The sequence below is a fragment of the Bos grunniens genome, chromosome 19, assembly GCF_055505025.1.
Source record: "Bos grunniens cultivar Pamir isolate PY7600 chromosome 19, Bosgru_T2T1.0, whole genome shotgun sequence".
NCBI classification, from domain to species: domain Eukaryota; kingdom Metazoa; phylum Chordata; class Mammalia; order Artiodactyla; family Bovidae; genus Bos; species Bos grunniens.
In genome coordinates, this window is record NC_141183.1 from 2,981,243 (window position 1) to 3,008,734 (window position 27,492).

At 44.6% G+C, this 27,492-nt stretch overlaps 1 long non-coding RNA gene across 18 annotated transcripts in view; it reads left to right on the forward strand.

Moving 5' to 3' along the window:
- Positions 1-1,153: 1,153 nt before the first annotated feature.
- The window catches only part of LOC147350967 (uncharacterized), an 81,566-nt gene continuing 55,227 nt past the window's right edge, over positions 1,154-27,492 (forward strand). For 2 of the 18 annotated variants that reach the window (XR_015147094.1, XR_015147093.1), the window contains exons 1-4: positions 1,158-1,982; positions 17,393-17,555; positions 18,601-19,316; positions 21,084-21,183. This is a non-coding gene — a long non-coding RNA (uncharacterized LOC147350967). Of the gene's footprint in view, positions 1,983-17,392; positions 17,556-17,801; positions 17,943-18,600; positions 19,317-21,083; positions 21,184-27,492 lie in introns of all 18 variants that reach the window. The other 16 variants (XR_015147099.1, XR_015147097.1, XR_015147100.1 and 13 more) reach the window with 12 other exon arrangements.

The following is a 27,492-nucleotide window of genomic DNA, read 5'->3' on the forward strand; positions in this document are numbered from 1 at the left end:
AGCCCCGTGCAGAGCTCCCTGTGCTCTGCGGCAGTGTCCCACTAGCTGCTCGCTTACACGTGGTCGTGTACACACGTCAGACCTCATCTCCCAGTTTGTCCTGCCCTTCCCCCAACCGTGGTGTCCACAAGTCCCTTCTCAAGGGCGGCCTCTCTATTTCTGCCCCAGCAAACAGGCTCATCTGTATGTTTCTTAATTATTGACTTGTCATTTCCTATCTCATTTGGTGACTCATCTTTCTTTTCGCAGCCTTGGTTTTGGTGTGCTTCACCCCCACTCATCTTTCTCTAAGTTCTTCCTTTCAACTAGGTTTCAGTATCTTTAGCCATCACCCCTGAGTTCATAGTTCTCAAATCCCCAAGTTTACAAGATTCAGTCTCTGCTTTCACCTCTCGGGTGTCTAGAAATCATTTGTCTCCAAACGGATACCCTGTCCTCTCTTTATATGCGTCAAACAAACATACCCTTTATGTCTTACAATCATACAATCTTTAGTCTTCAAAATTGGCTTGATAACTCAGGTCTTTTGATTTTCATATAAATTCTTGAAACCCTTTGTGAAATTTTACACGCACACACACAAATCCTAGAAGGATTTTGATTGGGGTTGTGTTCAATGTATAGACTGATTTGGGGAGAAGGTGGCTCAATGGCAAGGAATCTGCCTGCCAGTGTACGAGATGCAGAGACTTTGGTTCAATCCCTGGGTCAGGAAGATCCCCTGGAGAAGGACATGGCAACCTACTCCCATATTCCTGCCTGGAGAATTCCATGGACAGAGGAGCCTGGTGGGCTACAGTCCACGGGGTCGCAGAGAGTCAGACACGACTGAGTCAGATACACACTCATACCTCTATTTATTTTCCTTATTTTATTAAAGGGGCAGAACCACCAGTACACTGTTATATAAAATTCGTAAGCATAGGCATGATTTTTTCTTCTTCTTAGGATGTTATAACATGTAGGATTACATAGAATGCTTCCTGTAGGTTTTTTATGGCTATTTATCAAGTTGAGGGGTTTGTTTATTCTTAGTTTGCTAGAATTTTTTATATTAAAATATGCAGTTTTTATATTTTAAGTATATAAATAGAATTTTCATATTTATTTAATTTTCATTAAATTTTAAATTTTATAATGAGTAGACCCTGAACTTTGTTGACTGCTTCTTCTGCATCTTCTTTTTCACTTGGCTTAAGCAGTCTTCTTCTTCTCTCCCTTCCTTTTTTATCATTCTTATTTGAGGACTGGCCATTAATTACAAATACCAATAGAGACTGAGGCGTATGGGCATGTCCTTAATCACTAAGTTGTGTCTGACTCTTTGCAACTCCACGGACTATGGCCCGCCAGGCCCCTCTGTCCATGGGATTTCCCAGGCAAGAGTACTGGAGTGGGCTGCATTTCCTTCTCCACCACCCAGGGATCTGAAGCCGCGTCTCCTGTGTCTCTCGCACTGGCAGGTGTTGGCCGCTGCACCATGTGGGAAGGTCAGAGACCGCAGGCACCACTAGCATGCGTACTAAGTCGCTTCACTCGTGTCCAACACTATGCGGGCCCATGGACTGTAGCCCACCAGGCTCCTCTGTCCATGGGATTCTCCAGGCAAGAATACTGGTGCCACGCCGTCTCCAGGGGATCTTCCTGACCCAGGGATCGAACCCGCCTCTCCTGTGTCTCCTGCATTGGCAGGCGGGTTCTTTAGCGCCACCTGGGAAGCTCCAAGGACTAGCACCTTTGCCCTTAATGAGTACACCTGTCTTTTCCCAGAGGGCTCCAGTGGGTCGTGGAGCCCCTCTAGTTACTAATCAATCAGACTAGGCTTGGCTGTTGCTAACTGCCTTCAGTGGACAGAGCCTTGAAATTCCTCTGGAGCTGAGCAGCCAGAACCAGGGGCGTGCGCAGCCTCTATGTGGCTCAGGCTTTTCCTCTGCGTGCCGGCCCGACCTCAGCTCCCTGCGGGTCCTGCCTGTCGTCCACAGGTCAGAGTCCTCTTCAAGTTCTTATTCGGCTCTCTGAGACATTGCTGTTGCTGGTTACCCGGTGCAGGACTTGCGGTGGGCAGGGAGTCAGTGCCCCGGTCTCCAGTCTGAGCCTCGGTCTCAGGCAGGCGTGGAAGACCTGCAAGTTTGGGCATCGCTAGCGTTCTTGCTCTTCTGCTGGGCCAAGCAAAGTCTGCCTGGTCCCTGAGGCAGGGGAGGGCGTTTCTCTCGGGCAGGAGGAATTTTCCTGTCTCACAAGGGCTTTGCTTCTCTTTCTTCTCCAGCGGCTGGGTACCAATGCCCTGAGCCGGGGATGGTGAGGCCTCTACCCCGGGACGGGCCTCCCTGCCTCCATGCTGAGGTCCCCTTTGCACGAGGGCTTTCTGTCTGTCCTGTAGCCTTCAGGAGAGGACGCCTTTTGTTGTCCTTCTCTCTGAGGCAATGAATCTTTAACCCTTTGGGATTAAAAAGGCTGTCGGCCCTTCCCTAGCGACTAAGGATGGTTATTTCACAGGAAAGAAAGTTCCAAGAAAGGCGGAAGTGGTCTCACGCCGAGGGCCTCTGAAGGCAGGTGGGGGTCCCCCCGGGTCTCCAGCCCTGTCTCCACGTCTGAGGAGCACCGCGGCTGCAGGTGCTCCTGTGGGCTCCCTTCGGGCCGGGGCTCCTGTGTATTCTCAGCGGCCCGATAATTGGCTTTTAAAAACTTGCTAAAATTTTGGCTGCTTCTTACTACCCTTATGGTGGCTGGTGTGTTGTCTTTACTCTGCCCCAGGGGGAAATGTTTTGTTTGGTCTCTGCTTCCAGTTGCCGTTAATTCTGCTCATTCAGTTGCCATGTAAACCTTTACTCTCTGATAAGCTCAGAAAAGCTTATGATGTTATCAATTATCTGGCTTCCTCACCCCCGTCCCCCATCCTTAGGGTGGGAGCCACATTCAGTTGCATCTTCATTTTAAGAGCAGGCAGAACCTGAGTGGTTTGGCCACTATGTTTAAAGTCTGTACATGGTAAGGTTTGCCAGGCCAGTCAGAATTTACTTTTGTGGTTTTCTTTTTTTTTTTTTGGTTCATCTCTCTTCCACATTCTGGTAAAAAGTATTTCTTATGGCTCTGTATGTTTTTGTTTATCCCATTGCCTTCTATAATCCAACTGAATTTCTCTTTCTTAATGGTTAACTAATGGCTTCAACACCATTTATTAACTACTTTCCCCAATGATTTGGATCGTACAGTTAAACACGTACTAAATTCCTGCATGTATTCCTCCCCTCCCCCACCACCCTGGCCCCTGTGTGTGTATCTCCAGCGCTCTTGCTATGATATATGTGGTCCGTTGTCTGCAAAGATAAATGCCAGTCATTCCTCCCATTTTTGTATGTGGATGTTGCTCTCTCTCCAAGAGATGAAGACTTTGGCCTCTTCCCTCGAGTATTCTCTGGCCTGAGAGTTGCTTTGGCTGGGATTAATAGAAGGTGGTAGAGGTTATAGATGCCCTTTCTGGGCCTAGGGCTTAAGAGGATTGGCGGGTTCTGCGTTTTGTGGCTTCGAGTCTTGATTTACCATGGAAGTAGGTTTGGCTACTGTGATTGAGGGACCAGGTGGAATAAATGATGTCCTGAAGGGCGAGAGCCGCAGGAGGAGGAAGGATCTAGAAGATAAAAGGGGATGCATGGCCTGAGGCACCCCAGCGGGCTCGGCTGAGGGACCAGGTGTGTGCAGGAAGCCATCTTGGCTCATCCAGACCAAACTGCATCCACCTGACCAAGCCCGCTTGCAGTTAAGGCTGAAGAGGGGCTTTCCCAGCTAATCCTGGGCAAACCAACCCACTGGTTTTGTCTTGCTTTTAGTCAGTAAGTTTTGGGAGTGGGAGTGAGGGCTTCCCTGGTGGCTCAGTGGTGAAGAACCCGCCTGCCAGTGTAGGAGATGTGGGTTCAATCCCTTATTCAGGAAGATCCCCTGGAGAAGGAAATGGCAACCTGCCCCAATATTCTTGCCTGGAGAAGCCTATGGACAGAGGAGTCTGGCGGGCTACAGTCCATGGGGTCACAAGTGAGAGACTAAACAGCAGCAAAGTCTTGGGAGTGTGGTTATGCAGTGATAAGTAATGTGGCCTGCATTTTTTTCAGTAAGGAACCAGAAATTGAAAGTGAGAGCTGATGAATCAATGGTAGGAAATAGACCAGCACTGGAAATATTTGTCAGTAATTTTGGGGGAAATTGCTAGAGGAATTCAAAGGAAGTCCTTGTGAAAGCCCTCAGGATTAGTCAAAACTCAGAAAAGATGGAAAAGAGTCATTTGCAAAAGACAGACCCATGCAAATTTGGGGGTACAGTTATACCCAAATAATCACAAGACAAACCAGAACATCTTGAAACCAGATACATCAGCCCTTGGTTTCAGCGAGCAGAAAATGGTGTCGATGTCCTTCTGTTCCATTGTGAGAGAGGTCCCTTCACAGTTGGAGATCTTGACTCCACTTGTTCTCCAGGTAGCTGATTACAGGTGTGGGGGTTTTCTTCAGATAAGGCTGACCCCTGGCCAAGTCAGGCCTTGTTCTCAGTCATTTTTAAAAGAAGATTTTCATTGGAGTATAATTGCTTTGCAATGCTGGGTGTGTTTCTGCCGTACAACGGTGCGCATCAGCTGTGTGTGCACGTATGTCCCCTTTTCCTGGAGCCCCCAGCCCAGCCCAGCAGGTCCTCACAGGGCAGCGCGCTGGGCTCTGCACTCTGCTGCAGGCTCTCTTTCGTCACCTGTTTTGCACATGGTGGTGTGTATACATCAGCGCTGCTCTCTCAGTCCATCCCACCCTCCCCTTCCCCGCTGTGCCCACAGGTCCGCTCTCTAGGTTGTCTCTGTTGCTGCCCTGCAAATAGGTTCATCAGGACCATTTTTCTAGTATATTGTATATATGTCACAGTACATAAGCGTTAATATACGATGTCTGTTTTTTTCTTCTGACTGACTTCACTTGTATGACAGACTCTAGGCTCACCCACATCACTGCAGCTGACTCCGTGTCTTTCTTTTATATGACTGAGTAGTATTCCCCTGTGTGTATGTACCATGGCTTCTTTATCCCTTCATCTGCTGATGGACATCTGGGTTGCTTCTGTGAAGTCCCCATTTTTTAAAGGACTCTGTGTATGCGGAGCATCAGGCACGATGTGAGGGGAGAGACTTAAAAACCGCCTGCGTCCCCAGCTACAAAACTCAGCAGCCTGCCGGGTGGCGAGGCGTACACGGGGTTTGTGAAGGCAGGTTTAGGCGTGCCCTCTGCTCCTGTCCCCTGAGGTGTTGAAACGAGACAGCAGCCCTTATGAGGCAAAGCCGGGCAGCTGGCAGCTGCAGGGCCTGCCCCTCTGACAGCTGAGCCGTGCGGGCACTGAGTCACCTCCTCCACCCCCAGCACAGCCCAGAGCCCGACGGAGGATCCTGAATGCCTGGGTTCCATGCAGCTGCCTCACAGCATAGCAGCCCTGGAGTCATGAAGGGAAACCGATGGTCTCTGGGAAGAGTTCCAGGGGCCTCGTGAGACGTGCTGTGGATAAAAAGGGCGGGGGTAGGGAGGGTGGATTGTGTTTGCCATCACTCAGGAGTTATTTCCCATTTACAAGCCTGCGATCGGATCCTGGCCATTTGTTCTACCCACAATGACACGCCAGGAAAGGAGACTTGTAATGGAAAATTCTTTTCGACCTGTTTTTTTTTTTTTTTTTTTTTACGATTTCAGCAAAGATATAAACATCCTCATTTTTCACAGGAGAATAAAACTTGTGAAACATACATCCAGCGAGGCTTTACAGCCTTTCAAGTGAGAAGGATTACAAAAGTTGCTGCTTCAGAGTCTGAGCCTTTTCAACCTAAAAGCTGCTACTCTGAGGTCATCTACTTTTCATGTTACCGAAGGCATGGGTGAATCTTTAAAAAGCAATAAAATTCAAATAGCACCCACTGGGGACTAGGAAATAGGCTTTCAGAACAGGTGGATTCATTTAATTTCAGTCATGTTCAGTTTAAAAAGAAAGCAGGAGAGGGAAGTCCAGACAGAAGCTGAGCGGAGAAAAAGCAGTCGGATTTGAACGAGATGACCTTCAAAGGTCCTCGCCTTGGATACAGCTTCTCACAAACCCACAAAGGTAGACAGAAAACCAGAGCCACTGGGGAAGAAAAAACTCTGATAGGGCACACCCATAACAAACATCTCCCACCCATCACAATTTGTGCATCTTTTATTTTTCTCTACCTTTTTGTTTCATATTGGCATATAGACTCTGTGGCGTCAACCAAAAATATGTAGTTAGAGAGTTGCTTTATTTGGTGGGAATATTTAGGACTCTGATCCCAGGAGCCCCCATCTCAGTAGCTCTGAGAAAACTGCTCCAAGGAGGCAGGAGGGGGAGTCAGGCTGTATACAAGTTTGCACCAAAGGGAGCAGGCAGCCTGAACATCAAAGATCAGGTGTCTAGTTAAGGAATTTAATGCAAGCCTCTGGGCTTACTGAATTCTTTCTTTTCAAATGCACCTAAGCTATCTGAGGCCTATCTGTTTGCTTGTTCACCTCACTTCTTGAGTTCCCCTAGTTCCTCAGGAATCACCATTGGGAAGTGGCAGCCTCGGCTAGATCAGTTTTGGAAGCCCTCATTCCCATTTGGAGGCCAGAAATCACTGAAGGCTGTGACATTTCTTGTTTGTTAATAATGGTAGGAGATATTTTCATTCCACACACGTGTTTATGTACAATATTTGCTTTTCTGATGTCACTCTGTATGATGGTCTCCGGGTCCATCCACATCTCCCAATTTTGCTCCCTTTTGTGGCTGAGTAATAGAAGGAATTCATTGTTGAACTTGTGTTCTACAGGGCCTAGGAATTTAGACTTTGAGATTCGCTGGAGCAAGCTCTGAGTTTTCCAGCCGTGACACAGTGGCTCAGAGTCACTAAATGCTTGTCTAATTTTCTCATCTAAGAAAGGCCCTGATTCCCTTGCTACAGATTCAACCAAATTTTAAACATGGAGACCATAATTCTGTCATCAGAAGTCTTTTCATTACCACGCATCCACCAAAGATCCCGAAATAATGGCGCTGAATTTGCCTACGAACAGAACATGTGTTTCATGGGTTGTGAAAATGCCCACAGAAATGGCTTTCTCCATACGGTCAGCCTGCAGTTTTGGAGGACGCCGACAACCCTGCAGAGACGAGATGAACTGCCCGGGCTGGCAAGCCTGTATGCTGCGGCTTTTGCATGAAGTAGTCGAGCAGGATCTTAACCTGAGTTTTGCATTTGAGTTCCCTACTAATGCCAAGAGGTCTTTAGGAGCAAATGTGTATCTGACATCTATTTAGCCCTGTCAGGGGTTGTCATGGAAGCCAAGGTGATATTGATTTCAGCAAGGTCCTTTGAGGAGAGGTGTTGCGGGGGGTGGGGGAACTGGATGTAGCTGCTGCTTCTATTTTCATGTCTGTCTGCCATTTGCCAACAGGTTAAGTTTCTCCCACCTCCTTGTCAGCACTTCCCAAGGTCTCCCCTCCTGCAGGGCATCTGGTGATATTAGAGGAGTTCGGGCTTAACTGGTGGTAGTGATGACAACGGATATGCCAGAGATCCACACTTCCTCTCCACTTGCTGTAGTTGCAAGTTTTTTCCCCCCCTCGGCCTTTTAAATTTTATGATGGTTTAGAAGGAGAAGGCTCAGTCTTTTAAAAGAATATCCTGTGTCATATTTCTCAAGTGTGAAAGAGCAGAAAAAGAAAGATAACAGATGTCAAAGAAGTTTGAAAGCTGAAGATGTCCAGTGGAACTGAAACGGATAAAGACTCACAGTAGCCTGTGCATAATAGCCGGAGCAATCTATGAGGGCAAACATTGGAATTATAAGAGCAGCAATTTACCGACCTATCACTTAGAATCTAAGTCTTTAGGATTGAGATTTGAAAACTCTGACATGGCTTTATTTATTATTGTAATTCACTGCTGGGTAATGCATTTAAACCAAGTTTTCAGTCTCAAGTTCCAAATTTGTAAATGAGCTCTCCAGAGCTGTTTCCTGAGCTTAAACAATGACTAAATACTCTCGTTTTCTGAAAGCAAACACCTGAGATACTTCTAAAGATGAAGGTTATTTTGCAGCACTCTGGGCTTGAGTACCTGCAGGGGCACACTCATGCCCATAGCCGCTGCCTTTCCTCCTCCTCCCCTAGCAGGGTTTTGCTCCTACTTCTAAGTTTAAATTCTTAATATGTGCTAAGTCCTCGCAAAATGGGTTACCCAGCTTGTCCCAGGAATCCTCCAAGGTATCCACTGGCTGTATCTCCATTTTACAGACGAGACACCCAAGGAATAGAGTGGTGACCCAGCTAATAGGGGAAAGCTATTTCCTGAAACTGTGTTTTCACTACCATACAGCTGTCCTTCCCAACCAATAAGACTAGCAACCCATACTCTGATAGTTGCCTTTATTTTCATTATAAACTGCATTTAAAAAACCTAATATTTTAGGAAATTGTTTTAAAAGGTTTTCCATCTATTTACCTGTGGAAAAGTGGATTTTTACCCATCATCTCCCAAATGGTTAGGTATATAGGTATGTAGATTTATAGATCTACAGCTCGATATAGCCATATGAAAGTAACTGATTGTCTTCAAAGAAATAAAAGTTAAGTAACATGGATGAGGGTGAGAGGGTTAATATATTGAAATTTTATATATATATATATTATCAGATGCTCAGTTGTGTTCGACTCTTTGTGACCCCATGGACTGCAGCACTTCAAGCTTCCCTGTCCATCAGCAACTCCTGGAGTTTGCTTAGACTGAGTCCATCGAGTTGGTGATGCCATCCAACCATCTCATCCTCTGTCATCCCCTTCTCCTCCTGCCTTCAATCTTTCCCAACATCAGGGTCTTTTACAGGGAGTCAGTTCTTTGTATAAGGTGGCCATTTAAGTACTGGAGCTTCAGCTTCAGCATCAGTCCTTCTCAAAAGCAATTTAAAATCTAATCAAATAATAACAACAACATAGCAATGTATTCCCCTAGAAGAATGTTGGCTTTCCAGTAGATAAGAAATTACAACTGGGATACTCTTTATGTACCATCAGTAACACAGTATTAGTCACATTTCTTCCCAACTTAATTGACATTAACAATTCAATTCCAGGGATCAATTCATTACATTTTAATTATTCTAGCACGTGTCATACTTTCTTACCCTTAAAAAGAAATGAGTTTTTTTTTTTTTTTTTCCGTGCCTTGGCATTTACCATTCTACAAACGAATGCAACTCTATTAAATCTCACTCAAAGAATGCAAGCTTCTAACTCAGAGTTCAGCTTGATAAGCTGGATTTCAGCAAAGCACTACCCAGTGCCTACACAGTGCCTGACACAGGGCGGAAACTCAGGGCGGGTTTCCTGGAGGGCTTTAGCTAATGTCACCATGCTGCTCTCGGTTCTCTGAACGTGTGCTCACTCACTAGTTCACTCACTTTTTCAGCTTTGCTCAGGAGTAATTAGGTTCTTTTCAGGTGTCCAGTCACCCTCAAGTCGTGACAATATATGGAGAGTTATGGGAGCGAAAGAAGGCGTTTCAGCAGACACAAAAGCAGTTCTGCTAACCTATTGCATTCCAGGAGCTTCAGCCGCTCCTCACTCTGGGTCAAATGGTGGGCATGGCAGGCTCCGTCTTAGCATAAAATGCCAGGCATTCTTTTAGACTCAGATGCAACTTCGTCTAGCCTTCTATTTGATCACTGCATCATCCTTTTTGTGACCAGCTGGAGTTTTGGGCTATAATACAGAAACAATTTTTGGATGAATCATGCTGGAGCCACTATAGACATTTCATCTGAGTAACTCGATCTGTTTACCAGTTTCATCTTTAGAGGAGTTGAGCATGCATCACTTCTGTTGTGCCTAATACAATACGCATTTGCACAATATTCTCCAGGCAGGAAAAACAAATTGCATATCTGTTCATCATGAGCAACACTTGACAAAATGGCTTATGACCTCTGGGCTCTAGGACTTCACGGGCTGCATGTGAATGCTGGATTTGCCACTAGTTTGTCCCGTGTCCTGGTACGAGATCATCCAAGCTCCCTAAGTCACACCTGACTCATTTCTAAAGAGGGTTTCTTGTGAGGATTAAAGCATACAAAGTAAATACGGCTCTTAGTACAGAAGCAGGACATCTAGTAATCACTGAATACGTAATAACTCTGACGTATGTGGTTGATGCTCTTTTTTTTTTAACCCCCTCCAGTTTTAATGAGAGAAAATTGACCAGACAGTATCTAAGTTTAAGATGTAGGATGGTTTGATTTGTATATATTGTGAAATGATGACCCTTAATTCCTGGGGAGTACCCTCAGATCCCACGTTCTTTTCCTCTGTGGTTCGTCACAGGACGTTGAGTATAGCCCCTGTGCTACACAGTCGGACCCTGTTCATCTATCCTGTATATCATGGCTTGCCTCTGCCGATCGCAGACGTCCAGCCTGTCTCACCCTACCTCACCCCCCACCCCCTGGCAACCACAAGTCTGTTCCCTCTGTCTGTGAGTCTGCTTCTGTTTCATGATTATGTTCACTTGTGCAGTATTTCAGCCTCCACATATAAGTAATATCATGTGGTGTTACTCTTTGTCTTTAATTCACTTAGCGTGATAATCTCTAGATCCATCCATATTGCTGCAAATGGCATTATTTCACTCTTTTTATGGCTGAGTAATATTCCACTGTATATGTCTGTGCTGTGCTTAATCGCTTAGTCATATACACACACATGCTACATTTTATCCATTCATCTTTCAGTGAACATTTGGGATATTTCCATGTCTGGGCTATTGTAATTAGTGCAGCTGTGAACATAGGAAAATATTCAGACTCTTAATTTGAGATCTTAAATAGTCAAACTTTTAGAGGATTATTTTATAACTGGGAGAATAATCTGAAATGCCTTCTGCTGCAGAGCTCTTTTTTTTTAGGCAAGTGCCATGAACATGACTATGCTTGCACGGACTTAAGTGACAGGTGTCATGATCTTGAAACTGAACGTCAAGGTTGAGTGTACTGGCTGAGAAATGCTTGCTGAGGCAGATATATTAAACTCATGCATTGCAACCATCACAAAGGAGAGTTTTCATTGCGTGACAGACATTTCTTGCCCAGGAAATTGTATTTAAATGTCCTTCATGTTTACACAATTTACGAGTGGGGCACCCTGAGTAATCTGTTAAAATACTAGACCCTCCCTTCTCGGCCTTTCCTGCTGCTACTCCCCGCTAATTCTCCCTACTGTCCTTGACCCTAAATGTGTAAAGCAATTAAGAAGGATTTTTCAAGGTTTTACACAAGTTTTTTTTTTTTTTCCCCCTAGAATTTTATTTCTTCTCATTTCTCACCAGGAAAGCTACTGTCTGTTGAAACCCCACTAAAGTTTTTCCAGAGGGAAGCCTTCCTTTCTACCTTCTTACCTACATAAAAATAGAATGCACATCAGAGTTATCTTGAGTTCCTAGAAATGAATGCCATATTAACACCATAAATACAAAATATGTGTGTGTCAGTTGACTAACAGCTATCGTTGAAACCTGAACAAATATAGGGTCAAGGTTACATCTTTCGACTTTTGCTTTAGAATGGTATCCTAACCGGGCTTCCTTGATAAAGAATCCATCTGCAATGTAGAAAACCTGGGTTTGATCCCTGGGTTGGAAAGATCCCCTGGAGAAGAAAATGGCAACTCACTCCTGTATACTTGTTTGGAGAATTCCATGGACAGAGGAGCCTAGCAGGCTACGGTCCATGTGGTCACAAAGAATCAGACAGAACTGAGCTAATTAATTGTTGGCTTTTCCTCGGTGTGATATTAATTTGATTTTGCTTTTTTGCTCAATATTTATAAGAATTCTTGGAATTATGGGATCTAACAACTTTAGAGAAATTTTTCTTCTATTGAAGACCAATTAAAAACACTATTCTAAAATATTCTCTTGTGACACAAATAAATATTAGATCTAGTCAAAGAAACAGAGTGAAACTATTTATCCCAAAACTAATAAAGAACTCTAATGGTCAGTTCACCTGATCTATGACTGAGCGTCTATGACAAACTGCATCTCACCCTCTATGTAAGATGGAAATGGCCTGAGTCATCACAGACTAGTATTTATCACTCTGTGGCCAGTGGACGCCCATGTTTAACCATGGCAACCTTTCATCCTAGGTTAAATTTTTTAAAAAGTAGCTTGGATGTATCGTATCATTTTGCATCTTTCCAATGCAAAACAGATCTACGGTTTGACTTTTTAGTGACCTTTTATTTTTACATTTTTGTTTATTTTTGGCTGTGCTGGGTCTTCACTGTGGCGTGGGCTTCTCTCTGTGTGAGTGGGGTCTGCTGGGACGTCTCACTGCAGTGACTTCCCTCGGGTGCTCGGGCTTCAGTAGTTGCGGCTATGGGCTCAGTGCTCGTGGCTCCCGGCTCTAGGGCTCAGCAGTTGTGGTGCAGGGGCTTAGTTGCTCTGTGGCATGTGGGATCTTCCTGGATCATGGATCTAGCCTGTGTCTCCTGTGTCGGCAAGCTGATTCTTTACCACTGAGCCACCAGGGAAGCCCCTGAATGACGTGTTAAGTTCCCTTGTTAGGAGTTGGTCAACTTTAAACATTGGGAGGTGGAATGGAGTGAAAGGTCTCCATATAAAAATACGTATTTGCTTACTAATTAATTTCTGTAGAACATTCTGTTCCAAGGCAAACCCTCCCTATAATAAAATCATTTGGGGAAAAACACCTACTGCCAGCTTGCACTTGGCGAGTGACTATAGATCTGAATATTGTATTCTCCCAGAGACCAAAAAAGAACAATGATCTCAGAAAGGCCTGTTGTTTTGGCAAGCAGTGAAATGCAATTGCATTTCTACATGTGGCATAGCAGTTGGTACTTTATAAATGGTTAATGCTGGTATGATTCCAGGAGGCATTAGAAGTAGTAGTTGGTAGCACGTTACAACTCAGCAATTCTGCACATAACCAGAGCTGGGTAGCATCCATAGAGAATATTTACTATGTAGCCAGGAACTTGAGAATATGCTTCTGGAAGCAAAACAAGATAGTGATGAGAAAAATGATGTAATGAACAGTGTGCCAAAATAGCTATAAAAGAAAATTATTCATTGGAAAAATAAACGCACGTGGACATGGATGATAGTTCTAATGATCATTATACCTGTTCAGATTTTTAAAAAATAAAATGGTTTTAACAATGGCTATCCAAGTACTGAAGTCTAGTTGACATTTGACGTTTTTCCCCAAATTTCCCACTTTGGAATTTGTACATACACACATGCATATAGGTGTCTGAATACATAGGTACATGCATGTACCCTTCTGAAATTTTATATTTTAATTTTTTAAAAATGTTACTATTGTGTGATAATTAATGGAGGAGAGTAGAGAATCTAGAAACACACAGATAGTCTTTCATTTTTACTAGTGTGGTCAATTTAATGCTACATGTTTTAAATATGTGCTACTTTCAATAAATGTTTACGATTTTATCATAAATACTAATATATGTGTATTCTTTTTTCACTTATTTTTATTGGCGTATAATCACTTTATAATGTTGTTAGTTTCTGCTGTACCTCAAAGTGAATCAGCCATATGTATACACATCTCCCCTCTCTTGGATTCCTTCCCATTTAGGTCACCACAGAGCACTGAGTTAGAGTTCCCTGTGCTATTCAGTAGGTTCTCATTAGTTACCTATTTTATCGGAGGAGGCAATGGCAACCCACTCCAGTACTCTTGCCTGGAAAATCCCATGGACGGAGGGGCCTGGAGGGCTGCTGTCCATGGGGTCACTAGGAGTCGGACATGACTGAGCGACTTCACTTTCACTTTTCACTTTCATGCATTGGAGAAGGAAATGGCAACCCACTCCAGTGTTCTTGCCTGGAGAATCCCAGGGACGGGGGAGCCTGGTGGGCTGCCGTCTATGGGGTCGCACAGAGTTGGGCACGACTGAAACGACTTAGCAGCAGCAGCAGTAGAAAGGAAAAGACAAATACCGTGGGATATCACTTATATGTGAGATTTCAAATACAACACAAGTGAACCTATCTGGAACGAAAACAAAATCACGGACCCAGAGAATAGATTAATGTGCCCAGGGAGGTGGATGGGGGATTGGGGAGGGGTAGAGAAGGAGGTTGGGGTAGAAGATGTAAGTTTTTACATATATGGATAAACAAGGCCCTACTGTATAGGACAGAGAACTGTCCTCAATACCCTATATAAACTATAATGGAAAAAATGTAAATGTAAAAAACTGGATTGCTTTGCTGTACAGCAAAAATGAAGACAACAATGTAAATCAATTACACTTCAATAAAAATTGATCACAAAAAGTTCTTAAAAGAGAACATCTATGTCTTGACTGAGTGCTTGCTCCTCCTACTCTGAATGAAATTGGTTAATTACACCTCCTGCAATCAAATTAGATTATATCCGTCTACCAGTTCCTTTTATATTTGGCGTATATTCCTTGGGCAAACATAATTTCGACAGTATTTTCCTTGTTAATAGCAGTTTGCTCCTAGAACTAAAATTCTTTACTCTGTCTCTCAAGCCAGGCAAACTAAGGCTTCACACACACACTTAAAAAAAAAAAAAAAAACAAACCCTGTTTCATACCACTGATTACTGCTTAGGCTGGAAAGCCCACAATTTAATTATTGGATTAACCACACTAATCATCTCCTTGAACCAGCTGTCCAATTGCCAAATTGTCCAACAGAGAGGAGTAGCATTCAGCTTACAGAGAAATTCTAAGTCATTACAAGCAATTAGCAGGAAGCAGTATAGCAATGACTAAAGATTTATTTTGGACTCAGACTCGCTGAGATGAAATTCTGGCTGGCTGCTGCTGTGGGCTTTTGAGCATTTACTGTACCTTGCTGTATTGGCTTCTGTTTCATTTTTTTTTTAATCTTGAACAATCACTCAAGTGTATAAAGTGTTAGTCGCTCAGTCAAGTCTGACTCTTGAGACCCCATGGACTGGAGCCTACCAGACTCCTCTGTCCATGGAATTCTCCAAGCACGAATACTAGAGTGGGTAGTCATTCCCTTCTGCAGGGGATCTTCTGACCTAGGGATTGAACTCGGATCTCCCCCACTGCAGGCAGATTCTTTACCATCTGAGCCACCAGGGAAGCCTGAAGTGTATAAGTGAAGTATCTATAAAATTACTCAGCACAGGTTCTGTCATTTAAGCATGTAAAACCTAAATGATGTTATAATTATTATGATTTATCCAAAGCTATGTTATCTCTGATGGCAGTTCCTAAATTCTGTTCTCTTTCCTGTAGAGTCACAAGTTTCTCCCTTTTCCTTATATTTTTCTAATGTGAAATTAAAAAAAAAAACAAATTGGCACAATTTCAAGCGAGTCAACCCCAATCTTTTGGAAGGCAGTGGGGGGCAGGACCTACAGCAGTGGGTGAAAGGGCTTCCCGAAAAATGTCTGCACTTAGGAATACTAGATATGGAGCTAAATGACTTTAAAAAATCCGTTACTGCATAAATACCAAATTAGGACACCTGTTACGGGTGGTATCTGAATACGTGTCTACTAACAATGACTAGAATGTTCTTTGCCTTTCCATAGAGGGACTCTTGTTACCCTTGGGGCTGTACTAAGAGTTGGCAAATCAGTGCCCTTCTGGAGAATGTAACCATGCTTTGTGGAGTTGGCCCACAGGCACTCAATTATTTCGAGACTCTCGGGCACATGGCCTATCAGCTCTTGGATGGTAATTCAGAAGTCACGGGGGCGGCCTATCTGAGCTGCTGAGAAGAGGACTGTTCTACATCAGACATTGATGTGCAGCACGTGATGCCCTGAAGTCTCCAGTCATGCTCTGGTCTAGCCTTTGCCTCGATTGTGTAGAGATTCATAGAGCGCACTGTGGATTCTGTAGTTCCCTACGGTATGAACTTCTAAGTCACATGTGGCTCTTTGGTCAGATACATTTCTATAGGATTAGATCTGCTGTACTATTGGGTTGACCAAAGAGGTCATTTTAGCTTTTTGGTAAGATGTAATAGGCTTTCCAGTTGGCAAAGTGGTAAAGAATTTGCCTGCCAATGACAGGGGGATGTGGGTTTGATCCCTGAGTCGGGAAGATCCTCTGGAGCAGGAAATGGCAACCCACTCCAGGTTTCTTGCCTGAAAAAGCTCATTAACAGAGGAGCCTGGTGGGCTACTGTCCATGGGGTCACAAAGAGTCAGGCATGACCGAGCACCAGAGCACACACGCATGCATGGAAAAACCCAAACAAACTTTTTGGCCAACCCAATTTTTAAAAAAAATGTATTTAGAAACATGACATTACATGGAAGATAATCATTATCACTTTACATATTTTTGACCCCCGCCTAGTCAAAGCTATGGTTTTGCCAGTGGTCATGTATGGATGTGAGAGTTGACTATAAAGAAAGCTGAGTGCTGAAGAATCGATGCTTTTGAGCTGTGGTGTTGGAGAAGACTCTTGAGAGTCCCTTGGACAGCAAGGAGATCCAACCAGTCCATCCTAAAGGAAATCAGTCCTGAATATTCATTGGAATGACTGATGTTGAAGCTGAAATTCTAATACTTTGGCCACCTGATGCAAAGGGCTGATTCATTGGAAAAGCCCCTCATACTGGGAAAGATTGAGGGCAGGAGGAGAAGGGGATGACAGAGGATGAGATGGTTAGATGGCATCATCGACTTGATGGACATGAGTCTGAGTAAACTCCAGGAATTGGTGACGGACAGGGAGGGCAGGCATGTTGCAGTCTATGGGGTCACAAAGAGTCATCCATGACTGAGCAGTTTAACTGAACTGAAACCTTTGTATAATGAGTTCTGCTGCTGCTGAACTTTATCCTTAAAATCATCTTGGATGTGTGGCAGGTGTCTTGCCAAAACAATGCAGCCAATAAGTGGCAAACGGTGCTGTGAATCCAGGACTTTGACTTGAAATTCCCTGTGCTTCACTATGGGCTTCCCTAGTGGCTCAGATGGCAAAGAATCCCCCTGCAATGCTGGAGGTCCAGGTTCAATCCCTGGGTGGGGAAACATCCCCTGGAGAAGGGAATGGCTACCCACTCCAGCATTCTTGCCTGGAGAATTCCATGGACAGCCCAGTCAAGAATACTGGAGTGGGTTGCCCTTTCCTTCTCCAGGGGATCTTTCCGACCCAGGGATTGAACCTGCATCTCTTGCGTTGACAAACAGATTCTTTACCAACTGAGCCACCAGGGAAGCCCCTATCTTACCTCTCCTCCCAAATGTCCATGCTCTCTGCTACCTGCCAAAGTCATGGCATTCATTGACTTCTCCACTCCCTTTTTAGCGACCAAGATACCTGAAAACTACTGTAGAGGAAGGAGGTTTGCAGTGCTGAACAGAATGCAGGTGTCTAGAGCTTTGCGATCCAGACAGTCTGGTACCACTTCCTGAGAAACCTGCAGTCAGTGCTGATGCTAATGACTACGCCTCTTGACCTCTGCCTCCAGGTAGATTCCCAAGCCCTCAGTTTCAATACCGCCGCCTCTCCTGACTCACTGCGCTTCTGACTTCCACAAAGGTCTAAACCAGCATCCTCCTCTTCCTCTTCATTCCACCTCTGCTTTCTGTATTTCCATTCTAATATACAGTGAAACACTTTCCGAGAAAGAAACCCGACCTGTTACAAGCAAGATAATCAGGTTTATGTCTTCTTAATTATAGTTGATTTATTATTGCCTTCCTTTTCAAACCAGTCAATCCTAAAGGAAGTCAAGCCTGAAGATTTCCTGGAAGGACTGAAGCTGAAGCTCCAGTCCTTTGGCCACCTGATACAAAGAGCTGACTTACTGGAAAAGACCCTGATGCTGGGAAAGATTGAGGGCAGGAGGAGAAGGGTGAGATGGTGGATTTGAGCAAACTCTGGAGATATGAAGGACAGGGAAGCCTGGCACTGCAGTCCATGGGATGGCAGAGAGTCAGACACAATGTAGTGATTGAATGCCAACAAAGTATTGGCCTCAGAATCTCATCCCCTAGGAGCTGGTCCCCTCTTTCCCTGGGCCTTCGCAGTTCCCTCAAGGGTAATGATGCTCTAGACCAGGGGTCTCCAGCCCCCTGGATCTAATGCCTGATTACCTGAGGTGGAGCTGATGTAATAATAAAAGAAGGAAAGTGCGCAATGAGTGTAACGTGCTGGAATCATCCCCAAACCACCCCCACCCAGGTCTTCCATGAAACTGGTCCCTGGTGCTAAAAATGCTGGGGAGGGATCTCTAGGGCTTCCTTTTAGCTTCTTTTGGAAGGTCCAAGGAATATGCAGCCTTTCATGGGCAATTGCACCCTAGTCAGAGATGCATGAAATTGTCAGCCTTGATTCTTGGACCACTCTCAGTCCTGCTTACAAAATGCCCCAAACCAGAGACCCGCCACGTACGAGAAAGTATAAGATGTTAATGTTTTCAAACAGGGCCTGAGTGTCCTTTCGGCTCTCCTCCGTGATGATTCATTAGTCATTCAGCTTCAGATCATTGTCGCTGTCTGTGTGTTTTCCAGGTCCTAATTAAACATGTTGACTGTACATCTGATGAGCCAAAATCACTGATGCCTCATCCACAGGTTATGTCTCCCATAATTACCAAGCTGCATCGGTCAGAGGAGGAGCCCAGCAGCAGCTTCATCTTTCCAGATTGAGAGTTTAGAGTCACATGACTGTATCCCTGTTATTAGCACACCCTGACATCGGCTGTGGATATCCCCTGCCCACTGAATCACGATCAAGTCCTCTTCTGACATAGTGACTTGTTGGATGGACTAGATTTCTGCTTTAATACCCCACCGAGATATGCACTGGAACTTCTCTGAGCTTTTTTTTTTTTTTTGAATAAACACTCAAAGTTCATTATTTAGATCAGATATAACTAGAAGAATAGATACATTGACAGGCCACTAAATTTATACAGTAGGTACTAGCTCAGTGACAAGGTGCTCTGGTTGTTTGGAGGGGCTGAACCCCAAATATAGGGCTGCTCCTGAAGGCTTTCACGGAGGTTTCTTCTCCTAGGAAGGTTTCCCAGATCTTTCTCCTCATTTCCCTTCACCAAAGTGAAGTAAACTGTCTCCTCAAATGTTCACATAACTTGATTTCACCTGCTTTCCTGTACTGGAGTTACTTATTCATGTCTTACCTCTCTATTACAGAGAAGTTGCCTTAGAGAAGATTGTCTCTTTCACTTATCTCCCCATGGACACCTTGATTAGCACAGCGTGATGTAAGTTGAGTAGATATTCTTGAATGAATGAATGAATGAGTGAATGAATTGATAAGCATTTTGAGCTGGAACTTGAAGGACAGACAGGCAGGTTGAGATGCTTTTTATTTATTTATTTTTTTCTGGGAATTCAATCTATGTTGCTTTATTATACATCTTTTTTTAATTTAAATTTATTTATTTTAATTGGAGGCTAATTACTTTACAATATTGTATTGGTTCTGCCACACATCAACGTGAATCCGCCACGGGCATACACGTATTCCCCATCCTGAACCCCCCTCCCACCTCCCTCCCCGTACCATCCCTCCAGGTCATCCCAGTGCACCAGCTCCAAGCATCCTGTATCAAACCTGGACTGGCGATGTTTCTTAAAAGATATTATACATGTTTCAGTGTATTGGGGTACAGCTGATCAACCGTGTTGTGATGGTTTCAGGTGAACAGAAACGTGACTTACCCATTCGTATACCTGTATCCATTCTCCCCCAAACTCCTCTCCCATCCAGGCTGCCTCATAGTACTGAGCAGAGTTCCCTGTGCTGTGAGTAGGTCCTTGCTGATTATCCATTTTATATAGAGCAGTGGGTACCTGTTCTGGTTTGGCAAGGACATCTGGTGACTGGGATGTGCGATACTGCACTTTTGACTTGGGCTCTATTCTACAGACCAGAATTCCGCTTTTCATGTCCTACTAATAAGATGCAGCATCACAGACCAACCCAACATGAGGTGGGAGCCCTCCATATTTCTCCCTTAGACACTCTCCACCTTAGAGGGTGTGGCTATCTTGGCAGAGTCATGTTTTAGACCAAGGTGAGCCCCCTTGAACCTCTATCCCACCCAGTTTTTCCTTTCTGACCAAGAATTGGGTTGGCCAGAATGTTCATTTGAGGTTTTCAGAAAAACCAAAACGAATTTTAGGTCAACACAATGCCTAAAGCCCTGGAATCACTCTCATCTAGTGATGCTGAATTTTGAGATAAATTGCTCATCTTTCACATGTATCATCAGCAGATACCATCATTTAAAAAAAGTAAATGTAGCCATGTAACTTGGGTCTAATGTCTTCCTTAAAACAACGGTGGGCTGAGAACTTGGCCCTGTCTCGTGTTCCAAGAGCTAGAGTGGGAATGGAGTATGTTTGATTGGCTGACCGTGGCTAAGATACGGAGAAAAGGGCAAGATCACTTCTGGCCCAAGAGCATGAGTGAACTGAAAGGCAGTTAATTGTAAAATACCCAGAGCGGCAGAGGAGTTAGTGAAATCCCAGAAAGGCACCTAAAATCATACGATTGGCTAAAACAAAAGTTGAACTGCAACCTGTGGGGGAATGGGTGGGTTTAAAATAGTGAATTCTGAAGGCAGAGCAGAAATGTTCCAGAAAGCTACAAAGCTCACAGCGGGTCGGGTTTTTAGGGAGGGCTCGTGGTGGATCCCTTGACCTGGGAGGCTGAATCCAAACCCATGCACCAGCTTGAAGAAGGCTGGATGCCTCGACTCTCAGAGAAGCATCTGATCTTTCTAGAGCTTTCTGATTACTTGCCTAAACCGATTAATTTCAGTTGATCAAACCACACCACTGGCCAGGGTATTTGGCAAAGATCTCTAAAGTGACATAGTCTCAACTGTTTGAGAAATGGATTTCAGTGACTGGCTGAGCTTTGATCCTGTAGTCTTCTGGTACTTTGGTGATGATAGACTTAGTCATTTTCAATGTACTGGTACTATGAGAACTAGACATTTCTACCTTTCTCTTGCATTTAGGTCACTTATATTTCATGTATTTGCACAAGTAATTGTCTCTAAGAGTATTGACTCCCTGTCATCTTGAAAAATACACCAACAACTAGCAAAGAATTAACAGGTAAGGGCCATTAATCTCAAGAGAGACTATGTGTGGGCAATTATTCCCTCTTCTGCTTCACTGGCCCCAAAGGGATTTCTGTATGAGAAATTAGGAAGTAGCTGCTAGTCAGTGTAACGGTTCCATTGCTTTGTTTTGACAACTTCTACCTACACTGTATTAATTTCTTCACAGTTGTGCTAGCCGTCATAAATTTCCTAGTGGAAGCTACTTAGGGCTCTACAGCCTACGTGGTTCTTTATTCCATTCAAAGATCTTCATTGTTGATCACTACCATTGGGGGGGGCTGTTTTTGAATAGATGTAGAATTAGCACATATAAATGGGATCTGGAAAAATGGTACCGATGAACTTATCGGCAGGGCAGGAATAGTGACGCAGACATGTGTGGCCCCAGCGCGGGAAGGAGAGGGCGGGGCGAGGGGGGAGGAGAGGGTGGGGGGGCGGGGAGAGGGCGGGGGGGGGGAAGAGGGCGGGGCGGGGGAAGGGGGGGCCGAGGGGGAAGGAGAGGGCGGGGCGAGCTGGGAGATGAGGGTTGACAGGCACTACCATGTCAAATGGCTAGAGGGAAGGTGCAGTATAGTAGAGGGGGCTCAGCTCGGGGCTGACCAACAGGGGTAGGATGAGGAGGGGATGGGAGAGCGGCTCCAGAGGGAAGGGATATATGTACACCTAGCCTGGAAAATCCCATGGGCAGAGGAGCCTGGTAGGCTGCAGTCCATGGGGTCTCTAAGAGTCGCACACGACAGAGCGACTTCCCTTTCACTTCTCACTTTCATGCATTGGAGAAGGAAATGGCAACCCACTCCAGTGTTCTTGCCTGGAGAATCCCAGGGATGGGGGAGCCTGGTGGGCTGCCGTCTATGGGGTCACACAGAGTCGGACACGACTGAAGCGACTTAGCAGCCCCAGCAGCAGCAGAGCTGATTCAGGTTGGTGAACAGCAGAAAACGAACGTAACGTTGAACGTCAACTACACTCCAATAAAAAAAGGAATGAGTCGGCATTGCGGATAAGATCAGTTTGCTATCACTGACAGCAAAGAGTTTCTTTCTTCCTGTGGTCACTTACTTCCCACGTTGATACTGCTGCATGCAGGGAGTTCACAACTGAGAAGATAATGAGTTGCCTACAGTGTCATCAGCCTTATTTTAGATAAGTGGCTCAAATGACGTATGTATACAGAGCTAAGGTCAGCGTGTGTTTATATTGTTTGTCATAAACGGAGCATCCCAGGAGACTCGCGATCATGACAAAGAAACAGCTTCTGATCCAAAACAGAGATTACGTGTACCCCACACTGGGGCCACTCCCCCGTGAGTTGTGTGTCACAGCACGGCACTCCAAGGCCAGCGTGACTGGGTGACTGCTATCGCTGTCTTGGACTCTCGGCTCTACCCAGAGGAGACTTCTCTTTCTCCATGGTTTTATCATAGTGACTATTCCAGAAACTACCAAGCCTTATCATACATATACAACTAAGCAATTGCTGATTCTACCTGCTGTCCTCCAAGTCTGAGAATGGCTGTTTAATACACAGCAGAGTCGAAACTGTCATTAAAGCTGAACCAACAGTAAAGTTATGACCAACCTAGATAGCATATTCAAAAGCAGACACATTACTTTGCCAACAAAGGTCCGTCTAGTCAAGGCTATGGTTTTTCCAGTGGTCATGTATGGATGTGAGAGTTGGACTGTGAAGAAGGCTGAGCGCCGAAGAATTGATGCTTTTGAACTGTGGTGTTGGAGAAGACTCTTGAGAGTCCCTTGGACTGCAAGGACATCCAACCAGTCCATTCTGAAGATCAGCCCTGGGATTTCTTTGGAAGGAATGATGCTGAAGCTGAAACTCCAGTACTTTGGCCACCTCATGCGACGAGTTGACTCATTGGAAAAGACTCTGATGCTGGGAGGGATTGGGGGCAGGAGGAGAAGGGGACGCCAGAGGATAAGATGGCTGGATGGCATCACTGACTCAATGGACGTGAGTCTGAGTGAACTCCGGGAGTTGGCGATGGACAGGGAGGCCTGGCGTGCTGCGATTCATGGGGTTGCAAAGAGTCAGACATGGCTGAGCGACTGAACTGAACTGAACAGTAAACAGCGAGATGAGAGATGATTTCAGGAGCTACTAGACGTGGTCACTCTGCTTCGGCTGAGCTTCGTTTCACCACCTTATAAGCACATGGAGGGACATGACTCACTGTTGTCACTGGAGCTCGGCGGGGAAGGCAGGGCAAAGACCGTCGTCTCTATAGTGTCGGTCATAGGGGATTCACGTATCCACCAGCCCTTTACAGTGAAACTACAGAGTCAAAATCCTACAGAGGAAATCTGCAGCTCTGAGGTAGAAACAGACCTTTTAATTCTGCTTGAAGAATTACCTGGTGAAATCACAGCTCAAAATTATAGAGCTAGGAAGTGGTTCAATTGAAATGGAAACCCAGAAAGTAAGGCTTCAGAGTGTCTGCAGTTAACTTCTATTTTGCTTCGAAATAACAAATGTTTATTGAGCAATTCTTGGTTCCTCACATGAAACATACAATGCCTGTTTGAATTTCTGGTGGCTCAGATGGTAAAGAACCTGCCTGCAATGTAGGAGGTGTGGGTTCTGGAGAAGGGAATGGCTACCCACTCCAGTATTCTTGCCTGGAGAATTCCATGGACAGAGGAGCCTGGTGGGCTGTGGTCCATGGGGTTGAAAAATCGGACAGGACTGAGCAACTAACACCTTCCCATATTCTGTGTCAGATGCCCCGAGGTAGGCACTGATGATAAAGCAAGAAGCAAGGTGTAACCACGTATGCAGGTACCTAGTTATTTCTAACCCACTGCAATTCTGATGGCGCTCTGGGGAAAAAGAAGACGATGCTAACAAAAATGCAGCCTTAAGTTCTGACATAGGTCAGAAGAAGCAAATTTCCAGGTGTGTCTTCGAAGATAAGTTGGAGTTTCCTGGCAGGGTGAGAGGAGGGAATGCAGAGGCATCAGTCAGTGTGAACACATGTGACATAAATAATTGTGGAAGATATACATTCTCCCAGAATTCAAACTCTACCACACACTCTCTTCCTAGTTCCCGATCCAGTCACTGCGTCGGGTACTGTCTGGAGTGCTTTAGTGTTACAGACCCAGTTAATGTTCCCAGACATAAATAATTGTGGAAGATACACATTCTCCCAGAATTCAAACTCTACCACACACTCTCTTCCTAGTTCCCGATCCAGTCACTGCGTCGGGTACTGTCCGGAGTGCTTTAGTGTTACAGACCCAGTTAATGTTCCCAGAAGTACTATGAGCTAAGTATTACAGATTCACTTTATGGCTAAGAAGCAAAGGAACCCTTGCAAAAATTGCTTTGTCACTGGCCGTGACTAGGGGTTGACAGTACAGGGTTCTGAGCTCTTTGTGCTGCTCTGCTGAGTTTTCATTCTTTGCCTGAGGTCCTGTCTCTGTCCTCATCCATCCTTACCAGGCACTGACCCCAGGGTTTGTGCAGTTCAAGCTGAGATGAATGTTTCTCTTCTGGCATTCAGTGTCTCATCTGAGACATGTGTTACTCATTCTGCTCTGGGGCCACAATCCTTGGAAGTTCAAATATTCCAGCCAACTCCTCTCTTCAAATAAGAAACGGGAGCATCCATTGAACAGAAATACAACAGCACTCCCTAGGCTGATGCAGTTTGAAAAATTGTAGATGCCATGATTGTTCTGAACATACACGTGGCTATCCTAAAAGTGGGGTCTTCCCTGGTGGCTCGGTTGCTAAAAAATCCGCCTGCACTGCAGCAGAACCAGGTTCTATCCCTGGGTCGGGAAGATCCCCTGGAGGTGGGTACGGTAACCCATTCCAGGATCCTTGCCTGGGAAATCCCAGGGACAGAGGAGCCTGGCGGGCTACACTCCATGGAGTTGCAAAGAGAGGCACAACTTGGTGACTTATCCACCACACATCCTGCAAGGCTGTTTCTTTTTCTTCTTTTCGGTCAGCTTTGTTCTCTACATCTTTTCTTGCTCTTTTGCTTCTTAGGATAAGCATAGCATCAGTAGTGGACAGTTTCCTGTGCAAGTGAAACCACTCTTCTGTTTCATACTGAATTCTGTTGTAAATGTCGTTGCTATGTACCTCCGTATATTTGACTCATTTATGGAGGTGTTTAAAGCTCATGCTTCCTGAATCAGATGTTAAAAACAAAAAAAAAGTATATGCCAGTAAAATTGAAGCTCTGGGAAAAAATGCAGGGAAAAAAGTGTAAGTCTGTTTGAGTGATGTTCTACAAGCAATGTAAATCCAGTTGAATAAACCTCTGCATGCTTTGGGGTGAAATGAGATTCCTACACCTTCGAGGTGGTTCTGCAGATGAAATGGAGTTTCCCCGGCTCACTGTGACCTTGGGAAGTCACCAGGCAGAACTGAAACTTCCTTCTCCCACCCAATCCATTAAGATTTCTGTTCTAATTCCTTTATCAAAGCTTCCTTTCCCATGGTGCAGATACAGTGCAAAAAGCTTTGAAGATAGACTTTGTTTAATCTGTATTTCCTGTTACCCTTGAGATTAGGGGCTGTGCTAAGGTACAGAAGGGGAATCAGGTTCACAATTATTCTAATAGACCTCAGAGACAGGTTTAATCTTTACTTCAATCAAGTTAATCAAGAAAATCATACTAAAGTTCTTTTCATTCTTTTTTTTTTTTTTTCCCTCTTGAGGAAAAGAGAAAGAAATAATGTCCCACAACTCTGGAAAACATACAAAAGTCCTCTTGGGATAACAAACATATTTCATTCTCACTTGGGCAACCACTGAGATCACTTCCTGGTAGTTGGGCTTATAGGTTATTGAAACCACTGGGATTTTGTTAAAAATAGCCATCCAATGAATCTGGCCCTTCTTTTAATTAGAATCCTGGTAATAACTTTTTTGTGGGTTGTTTTCTCCCTTTCAGGATAACTTAAAAAATAATCCCTCATAATGCATATGTCATATAGAGTTGAGTGGAAAAAAAAAAAACAAACCCTGACATACTGATTTCTGCAGATTGCTGAGAGAAGGTTCTAAGTAATTTAAGGGCTAAGTCAAGACAATGCACTGTTTCCTTTGAGAGTATTTAAACTTTTCTAAGTGGCTTCCCTAGTGGCTCAAGTGGTAAAGAATCTGCCTATGAGTATAGGAGACACAGATTCGAACCCTGGGTAAGGAAAATCCCCTGGAGAAGAAATGGCAACCCACTCAGTATTCTTGCCTGGAAAATCCTATGGACAGAGGAGCCTGGTGGGCTATAATCCAGTGGGTTACAAAAAGTAAGACGTGACTGAGTAGCTGAGCACACATATCCTGGCTACCCTGAATAGTACTTTTGTGAACAGTGGGGTTCATATATTTTGTTGAATTATGATTTTCTCCAGGAACCAATAAAAATGAAAGACAGAAAAAACAAAACCCCACCTTATCTACAAGGGGAAAAACCATCTTCTCATATTTTCAGGCCAAATACAGGTGTTTCCCTCACTGTACATGTTCAGTTCACTTCAGTCGCTCACTCGTGTCGGACTCTTTGCGACCCCATGAATTGCAGCACGCCAGGCCTCCCTGTCCATCACCAACTACCAGAGTTCACTCAGACTCACTTCCATTGAGTCAGTGATGCCATCCAGCCATCTCATCCTCTGTCATCCCCTCTCCTCCTGCCCCCAATCCCTCCCAGCATCAGAGTCTTTTCCAATGAGTCAACACTTTGCATGATGTGGCCAAAGTACTGGAGTTTCAGCTTTAGCATCATTCCTTCCAAAGAAATCCCAGGGCTGATCTTCAGAATGGACTGGTTGGATGTCCTTGCAGTCCAAGGGGCTCTCAAGAGTCTTCTCCAACACCACAGTTCAAAAGCATCAATTCTTCGGTGCTCAGCCTTCTTCACAGTCCAACTCTCACATCCATACATGACCACTGGAAAAACCATAGCCTTGACTAGATGGACCTTTGTTGGCAAAGTAGTGTCTCTGCTTTTGAATAAGCTATCTAGGTTGGTCATAACTTTCCTTCCAAGGAATAAGCATCTTTTAATTTCATGGCTGCAGTCACCATCTGCAGTGATTTTAGAGCCCCAAAATATAAAGTCTGACACTGTTTCTACTGTTTCCCCATCTATTTCCCATGAAGTGATGGGACCAGATGCCATGATCTTCGTTTTCTGAATGTTGAGCTTTAAGCCAACTTTTTCACTCTCCACTTTCATCAAGAGGCTTTTTAGTTCCTCTTCACTTTCTGCCATGAGGGTGATGTCATCTGCACATCTGAGATTATTGATATTTCTC